This window comes from Dama dama, chromosome 33, assembly GCF_033118175.1.
Source record: "Dama dama isolate Ldn47 chromosome 33, ASM3311817v1, whole genome shotgun sequence".
NCBI classification, from domain to species: Eukaryota; Metazoa; Chordata; class Mammalia; order Artiodactyla; family Cervidae; genus Dama; species Dama dama.
The window spans coordinates 2,650,875-2,660,537 of record NC_083713.1 but is presented as its reverse complement, the minus strand read 5'-3'; positions in this window follow the sequence as shown (position 1 = coordinate 2,660,537).

Sequence of the window (9,663 nt, the reverse complement as noted above, 5' to 3'; positions counted from 1 at the left end):
GTGGCCTCAAGTGGAATGGACACCGAGATGCTCTGACTCGAAGTAAGGCCGGATATCCCTGCAGTGAATTGAATGCAAGCTCGTCTTGCATCTCCCAAGACGAAGGGATGTCTGAATCCCCTGTGGAGACCACAGAGAAAGACCTAGTTTCCCGCCTTATCGCGACCGGAGGCCTCACATCCTTTGAAAACTCGAGAGGTCCGCGGAGATCAATGCTTCCAAAGGAGACGATGCCTGACTCCTCTTGAAAATGGTTGGGAGTCCTAGGATCCCTGTCCACATGGACGGGGAATCTGGGTCTCCCCCTTCACGTGGAGACGCGTCCCAATTGCCATGCCAAGACTCGAGGAGAATCCCGAGGTGTCCCTCGCACCTAGACAGGAGTCCTGACGTCGCTGAACAAACACGTGTCTGGAAGGGCCCTCCCCGTCGTAACTCGAGAATATACCCCAGGTTCCGGCCGCAACTCGAGAAAAAACATGAGACTTCCCCCTCGTCGCGAGATGAGGCCCATTTCCCCTGCATTGCGTGCAGAGCAATTCCGTGTTCCACATCAAACGTGAAAGGAGCCTTGATTTCCTTGATGCCACTCCAGAGAAAACCCAAGATCACTGGCTCAAGTCTAGAGGGATCCTGAGGTCACTGGAGCAACACGAAAGGGCTCCGTGGACCCCAAATCAACTCGAGATGAGAGCTTAGTCCCTGGCTTCGACTCAAGAGGAATCCCAACTTTCCACAAGCACCTCAAGAGGAGGCTTCTCTCAGCTACAGGTATGTGAGAGGGCCCCTGAGTTTGTTGCCTCAAGTCGAATGGACACCGAGATGCTCTGACTCGAAGTAAGGCTGGATATCCCTGCAGTGAATTGAATGCAGGCTCGTCTTGCATCTCCCAAGACAAAGGGATGTCTGAATCCCCTGTGGAGACCACAGAGAAAGACCTAATTTTCCGCCTCATGGCGACCGGAGTCCTCACATCCTTTGAAAATTCGAGAGGTCCGCAGAGATCCATGCTTCCAAAGGAGACGATGCCTGACTCCTCTTGAAAATGGATAGAAGTCCCAGGATCCCTGTGGCACATGGAAAGGGACCCTGGGTCTCCCGCCTCACGTGGAGACGCCTCCCAATTGCCATGCCAAGACTCGAGGAGAATCCCGAGGATTCCCTCGCTCCTAGGCAGGAGTCCTGACATCGCTGAACAAACACGTATCTGGAAGGGCCCTCCCCTTCGTAACTCGAGAATATACCCCAGGTTTCGGCCGCAACTCGAGAAAAACACATGAGATTTCCCCCTTGCAGCGAGTTGAGGCCCGATTCCCGTGAACTGCATGCAGAGCAATTCCGTGTTCCACATCAAACGTGAAAGGAGCCTTGATTTCCTTGATGGCACTCCAGAGAAAACCCAAGATCACTGTCTCAAGTCTAGAGGGATCCTGAGGTCACTGTAGCAACACGAAAGAACTCCGTGGACCCCAATTCACCTCGAGATGAGAGCTTAGTCCCTGGCTTCGACTCAAGAGTAATGCCAATGTTCCAAAGCACCTCAAGAGGAGGCTTCTCTCAGCTATAGGTATGTGAGAGGGACCCTGAGTTTGTGGCCTCCAGTGGAATGGACACCGAGATGCTCTGACACGAAGTAAGGCCGGATATCCCTGTGGTAAATTGAATGCAGGCTCGTCTTGCATCTCCCAAGAAGAAGGGAGGTCTGAATCACCTGTGGAGACCACAGAGAAAGACCTAGTCCTCCGCCTCATCGCAACCGGAGGCCTCATATCCTTTGAAAACTCGAGAGGTCTGCGGAGATCAATGCTTCCAAAGGAGACGATGCCTGACTCCTCTTGAAAATGGATAGGAGTCCCAGGATCCCTGTGGCACGTGGAAAGGGACCCTGGGTCTCCTGCCTCACGTGGAGACGCGTCCCAATTGCCATGCCAAGACTCGAGGAGAATCCCGAGGTGTCCCTCGCACCTAGGCAGGAGTCCTGACGTCGCTGAACAAACACGTGTCTGGAAAGGCCCTCCCCGTCGTCACTCGAGAATATACCCCAGGTTCCGGCCGCAACTCGAGAAAAACCATGAGACTTCCCCCTCGCCGCGAGATGAGGCCCGATTCCCCTGCACTGCGTGCAGAGCAATTCCGGGTTCCACATCAAGCCTGAAAGGAGCCTGGATTTCCTTGATGGCACTCCAGAGAATACCCAAGATCACTGTCTCAAGTCTAGAGGGATGATGAGGTCACTGGAGCAACACGAAAGGGCTCCGTGGACCCCAAATCAACTCGAGATGAGAGCTTAGTCTCTGGCTTCGACTCAAGAGGAATACCAACTTTCCACAAGCACCTCAAGAGGAGGCTTCTCTCAGCTACAGGTAGGTGAGAGGGACCCTGAGTTTGTGGCCTCAAGTGGAATGGACACCGAGATGCTCTGACTCGAAGTAAGGCATGATATCCCTGCAGTGAAGTGAATGCAGGCTCGTCTTGCATCTCCCAAGACGAAGGGATGTCTGAATCCCCTGTGGAGACCACAGAGAAAGACCTAGTCCACCGCCTCATCGCGACCGGAGGCCTCACATCCTTTGAAAACTCGAGAGGTCCGCGGAGATCAATGCTTCCAAAGGAGACGATGCCTGACTACTCTTGAAAATGGATAGGAGTCCCAGGATCTCTGTGGCACGTGGAAAGGGACCCTGGGTCTCCCGCCTCACGTGGAGACGCGTCCCAATTGCCATGCCAAGACTCGAGGAGAATCCAGAGGTGTCCCTCGCACTTAGGCCGGAGTCCTGACGTCGCTGAACAAACACGTGTCTGGAAGGGCCCTCCCCGTCGTAACTCGAGAATACACCCCAGGTTCCGGCCGCAACTCGAGAAAAACCATGAGACTTCCCCCTCGCCGCGAGATGAGGCCCGATTCCCCTGCACTGCGTGCAGAGCAATTCCGTGTTCCACATCAAACGTGAGAGGAGCCTTGATTTCCCTGATGCCACTCCAGAGAAAACCCAAAGTCACTGTCACAAGTCTAGAGGGATCCTGAGGTCACTGGAGCAACACGAAAGGGCTCCGTGGACCCCAAATCAACTCGAGATGAGAGCTTAGTCCCTGGCTTCGACTCAAGAGGAATACCAACTTTCCACAAGCACCTCAAGAGGAGGCTTCTCTCAGCTACACTTATGTGAGAGGTACCCTGAGTTTGTGGCCTCAAGTGGAATGGACACCGAGATGCTCTGACTCGAAGTAAGGCCGGATATCCCTGCAGTGAATTGAATGCAAGCTCGTCTTGCATCTCCCAAGACGAAGGGATGTCTGAATCCCCTGTGGAGACCACAGAGAAAGACCTAGTTTCCCGCCTTATCGCGACCGGAGGCCTCACATCCTTTGAAAACTCGAGAGGTCCGCGGAGATCAATGCTTCCAAAGGAGACGATGCCTGACTCCTCTTGAAAATGGTTGGGAGTCCTAGGATCCCTGTCCACATGGACAGGGAATCTGGGTCTCCCCCTTCACGTGGAGACGCGTCCCAATTGCCATGCCAAGACTCGAGGAGAATCCCGAGGTGTCCCTCGCACCTAGACAGGAGTCCTGACGTCGCTGAACAAACACGTGTCTGGAAGGGCCCTCCCCGTCGTAACTCGAGAATATACCCCAGGTTCCGGCCGCAACTCGAGAAAAAACATGAGACTTCCCCCTCGTCGCGAGATGAGGCCCATTTCCCCTGCATTGCGTGCAGAGCAATTCCGTGTTCCACATCAAACGTGAAAGGAGCCTTGATTTCCTTGATGCCACTCCAGAGAAAACCCAAGATCACTGGCTCAAGTCTAGAGGGATCCTGAGATCACTGGAGCAACAGGAAAGGGCTCCGTGTACCCCAAATCAACTCGAGATGAGAGCTTAGTCCCTGGCTTCGACTCAAGAGGAATACCAACTTTCCACAAGCACCTCAAGAGGAGGCTTCTCTCAGCTACAGGTAGGTGAGAGGGACCCTGAGTTTGTGGCCTTAAATCGAATGGACACCGAGATGCTCTGACTCGAAATAAGGCCGGATATCCCTGCAGTGAATTGAATGCAGGCTCGTCTTGCATCTCCCAAGATGAAGGGATGTCTGAATCCCCTGTGGAGACCACAGAGAAAGACCTAGTCCTCCACCTCAACGCGAACGGAAGCCTCACATCCTTTTAAAACTCGAGAGGTCCGCGGAGATCAATTCTTCCAAAGGAGACGATGCCTGACTCCTCTTGAAAATGGATAGGAGTCCCAGGATCCCTGTGGCACGTGGAAAGGGATCCTGGGTCTCCCGCCTCACGTGGAGACGCGTCCCAATTGCCATGCCAAGACTCGAGGAGAATCCCGAGGTGTCCCTCGCACCTAGGCAGGAGTCCTGACGTCGCTGAACAAACACGTGTCTGGAAGGGCCCTCCTCGTCGTAACTCGAGAATATACCCCAGGTTCCGGCCGCAACTCGAATAAAACCATGAGACTTCCCCCTCGCCGCGAGATGAGGCCCGATTCCCCTGCACTGCGTGCAGAGCCATTCCGTGTTCCACATCAAACGTGAAAGGAGCCTTGATTTCCTTGATGGCACTCTAGACAAAACTCAAGATCACTGTCTCAAGTCTATAGGGATCCTGAGGTCCCTGTAGCAACACCAAAGCGCTCTTGGACCGCAAATCAACTCGAGATGACAGCTTAGTCCCTGGCTTCGACTCAAGAGGAATACCAACTTTCCACAAGCACCTCAAGAAGAGGCTTCTCTCAGCTACAGGTAGGTGAGAGGGACCCTGAGTTTGTGGCCTCAAATCGAATGGACACCGAGATGCTCTGACTCAAAGTAATCCCGGATATCCCTGCAGTGAATTGAATGCCGGCTCGTCTTGCATCTCCCAAGATGAAGGGATGTCTGAATCCCCTGTGGAGACCATAGAGAAAGACCTAGTCCTCCGCCTCATCGCGACCGGAGGCCTCACATCCTTTGAAAACTCGAGAGGTCCGCGGAGATCAATGCTTCCAAAGGAGACGATGCCTGACTACTCTTGAAAATGGATAGGAGTCCCAGGATCCCTGTGGCACGTGGAAAGGGACCCTGGGTCTCCCGCCTCATGTGGAGACGCGTCCCAATTGCCATGCCAATCCTCGAGGAGAATCCCGAGGTGTCCCTCGCACCTAGGCCGGAGTCCTGACGTCGCTGAACAAACACGTGTCTGGAAGGGCCCTCCCCGTCGTAACTCGAGAATATACCCCAGGTTCCGGCCGCAACTCGAGAAAAACCATGAGACTTCCCCCTCGCCGCGAGATGAAGCCCGATTCCCCTGCACTGTGTGCAGAGCAATTCCGTGTTCCACGTCAAACGTGAAATGAGCCTTGATTTCCCTGATGCCACTCCAGAGAAAACCCAAAGTCACTGTCACAAGTCTAGAGGGATCCTGAGGTCACTGGAGCAATACAAAAGGGCTCCGTGGACCCCAAATCAACTCGAGATGAGAGCTTAGTCCCTGGCTTCGAATCAAGTGGAATACCAAGTTTCCACAAGCATCTCAAGAGGAGGCTTCTCTCAGCTACACTATGTGACACGTACCCTGAGTTTGTGGCCTCAAGTGGAATGGACACCGAGATGCTCTGACTCGAAGTAAGGCCGGATATCCCTGCAGTGAATTGAATGCAAGCTCGTCTTGCATCTCCCAAGACGAAGGGATGTCGGAATCCCCTGTGGAGACCACAGACAAAGACCTAGTTCACCGCCTTATCGCGACCTGAGGCCTCATATCCTTTGAAAACTTGAGAGGTCCGCGGAGATCAATGCTTCCAAAGGAGACGATGCCTGACTCCTCTTGAAAATGGTTAGGAGTCCTAGGATCCCTGTCCTCATGAACGGGGACTCTGGGTCTCCCGCTTCACGTGGAGACGCGTCCCAATTGCCATGCCAAGACTCGAGGAGAATCCCGAGGTGTCCCTCGCACCTAGGGAGGAGTCCGGACGTCGCTGAACAAACACGTGTCTGGAAGGGCCCTCCCCGTCGTAACTCGAGAATATACACCAGGTTCCGGCCGAACTCGAGAAAAACCATGAGACTTCCCCCTCGTCGCGAGATGAGGCCCGATTCCCCTGCATTGCGTGCAGAGCAATTCCGTGTTCCACATCAAACGTGAAAGGAGCCTTGATTTCCTTGATGGCACTCCAGAGAAAACCCAAGATCACTGTCTCAAGTCTAGAGGGATCCTGAGGTCACTGGAGCAACAGGAAAGGGCTCCGTGGACCCCAAATCAACTCGAGATGAGAGCTTATTCCCTGGATTCGACTCAAGAGGAATACCAACTTTCCACAAGCACCTCAAGAGGAGGCTTCTCTCAGCTACAGGTAGGTGAGGGGGACCCTGAGTTTGTGGCCTCAAATCGAATGGACACCGAGATGCTCTGACTTGAAATAAGGCCGGATATCCTTGCAGTGAATTGAATGCAGGCTCGTCTTGCATCTCCCAAGATGAAGGGATGTCTGAATCCCCTGTGGAGACCACAGAGAAAAACCTAGTCCTCCGCCTCAACGTGAACGGAGGCCTCACATCCTTTGAAAACTCGAGAGGTCCGCAGAGATCAATGCTTCCAAAGGAGACGATGCCTGACTCCTCTTGAAAATGTATAGGAGTTCCAGGATCCCTGTCCACGTGGAAGGGGACCCTGGGTCTCCCGCTTCACTGGGGACGCGTCCCAATTGCCATGCCAAGAGTCGACGAGAATCCCGAGGTGTCCCTCGCACCTAGGCAGGAGTCCTGAAGTCGCTGAACAAACACGTGTATGGAAGCGCCCTCCCCGTGGTAACTCGAGAATATACCCCAGGTTCCGGCCGCAACTCGAGAAAAACCATGAGACTTCCCCCTTGCCGCGAGATGAGGCCCGATTCCCCTGCACTGCGTGCAGAGCAATTCCATGTTCCACATCAAACGTGAAAGGAGCCTTGATTTCCTTGATGGCACTCCAAGAAAACCCAAGATCACTGTCTCAAGTCTAGAGCGATCCTGAGGTCACTGGAGCAACACGAAAGGGCTCCGTGCACCCCAAATCAACTCGAGATGAGAGCTTAGTCCCTGGCTTCGACTGAAGAGGAATACCAACTTTCCACAAGCACCTCAAGAGGAGGCTTCTCTCAGGTACAGCTATGTGAGAGGGACCCTGAGTATGTGGCCTCAAGTGGAATGGACACCGAGATTCTCTGACTCGAATTAAGGCTGGATATCCCTGCAGTGAATTGAATGCAGGCTCGTCTTGCATCTCCCAAGACAAAGGGATGTCTGAATCCCCTGTGGAGACCACAGAGAAAGACCTAGTCCTCCGCCTCAACGCGAACGGAGGCCTCACATCCTTTTAAAACTCGAGAGGTCTGGGGAGATCAATGTTTCCAAAGGAGACGATGCCTGACTCCTCTTGAAAATGGATAGGAGTCCCAGGATCCCTGTGGCACGTGGAAAGGGACCCTGGGTCTCCCGCCTCACGTGGAGATGCATCCCAATTGCCATGCCAAGATTCGAGGAGAATCCCGAGGTGTCCCTCGCACCTAGGCAGGAGTCCTGACCTCGCTGAACAAACACGTGTCTGGAAGGGGCCTGCCCGTCGTAACTCAAGAATATACCACAGGTTCCGGCCGCAACTCGAGAAAAATCATGAGACTTCCCCCTCGCCGCGAGATGAGGCCCGATTCCCCTGCACTGCGTGGAGAGCAATTCCGTGTTCCACATCAAACGTGAAAGGAGCCTTGATTTCCTTGATGGCACTCCAGAGAAAACCCAAGATCACTGTCTCAAGTCTAGAGGGATCCTGAGGTCACTGGACCAACATGAAAGGGCTCCGTGGAAACCAAGTCAACTCGAGATGAGAGCTTAGTCCCTGGCTTCGACTGAAGAGGAATACCAACTTTCCACAAGCACGTCAAGAGGAGGCTTCTCTCAGCTACAGGTATGTGAGAGGGACCCTTAGTTTGTGGCCTCAAGTGGAATGGACACCGAGATTCTCTGACTCGAATTAAGGCTGGATATCCCTGCAGTGAATTGAATGCAGGCTCGTCTTGCATCTCCCAAGACGAAGGGATGTCTGAATCCCCTGTGGGGACCACAGAGAAAGACCTAGTTTTCGCCACATTGCGACCGGAGTACTCACATCCTTTGAAAACTCGAGAGGTCTGCAGAGATCAATGCTTCCAAAGGAGACGATGCCTGACTCCTCTTGAAAATGGATAGGAGTCCCAGGATCCCTGTGGCACGTGGAAAGGGACCCTGGGTCTCCCGCCTCACGTGGAGACGCGTCCCAATTGCCATGCCAAGACTCGAGGAGAATCCCGAGGTGTCCCTCGCACCTCGGCAGGAGTCCTGACGTCGCTGAACAAACACGTGTCTGGAAGGGCCCTCCCCGGCGTAACTCGAGAATATACCCCAGGTTCCGGCCGCAACTCGAGAAAAACCATGAGACTTCCCCCTCGCCGCGAGATGAGACCCGATTCCCCTGCACTGCGTGCAGAGCAATTCCGTGTTCCACATCAAACGTGAAAGGAGCCTTGATTTCCTTGATGGCACTCCAGAGAAAACCCAAGATCTCTGTCTCAAGTCTAGAGGGATCCTGAGGTCACTGGAGCAACACGAAAGGGCTCCATGGACGCCAAATCAACTCGAGATGAGAGCTTAGTCCCTGGATTCGACTCAAGAGGAATACCAACTTTTCACAAGCACCTGAAGAGGAGGCATCTCTCAGCTACAGGTATGTGAGAGGGACCCTGAGTTTGTGGCCTCAAGTGGAAAGGATACCGAGATGCTCAGAATCGATGTAAGGCCGGATATCCCTGCAGTGAATTGAATGCAGGCTCGTCTTGCATCTCCCAAGACGAAGGGATGTCTGAATCCCCTGTGGAGACCACAGAGAAAGACCTAGTCCTCGGCCTCATCGCGACCGGAGGCCTCACATCCTTTGAAAACTCGAGAGGTCCGCGGAGATCAATGCTTCCAAAGGAGACGATGCCTGACTCTTCTTGAAAATGGATAGGAGTCCCAGGATCCCTGTGGCACGTGGAAAGGGACCCTGGGTCTCCCGCCTCACGTGGAGATGCGTCCCAATTGCCATGCCAAGATTCCAGGAGAATCCCGAGGTGTCCCTCGCACCTAGGCAGGAGTCCTGACCTCGCTGAACAAACACGTGTCTGGAAGGGCCATGCCCGTCGTAACTCGAGAATATACCACAGGTTCCGGCCGCAACTCGAGAAAAATCATGAGACTTCCCCCTCGCCGCGAGATGAGGCCCGATTCCCCTGCACTGCGTGCAGAGCAATTCCGTGTTCCACATCAAACGTGAAAGGAGCCTTGATTTCCTTGATGGCACTCCAGAGAAAACCCAAGATCACTGTCTCAAGTCTAGAGGGATCCTGAGGTCACTGGACCAACAGGAAAGGGCTCCGTGGACCCCAAATCAACTCGAGATGAGAGCTTAGTCCCTGGCTTCGACTCAAGAGGAATACCAACTTTCCACAAGCATCTCAAGAGGAGGCTTCTCTCAGCTACAGGTATGTGAGAGGGCCCCCGAATTTGTGGCCTCAAGTGGAATGGACACCGAGATGCTCTGACTTGAAGTAAGGCCAGATATCCCTGCAGTGAATTGAATGCAGGCTCGTCTTGCATCTCCCAAGACGAAGGGATGTCTGAATCCGC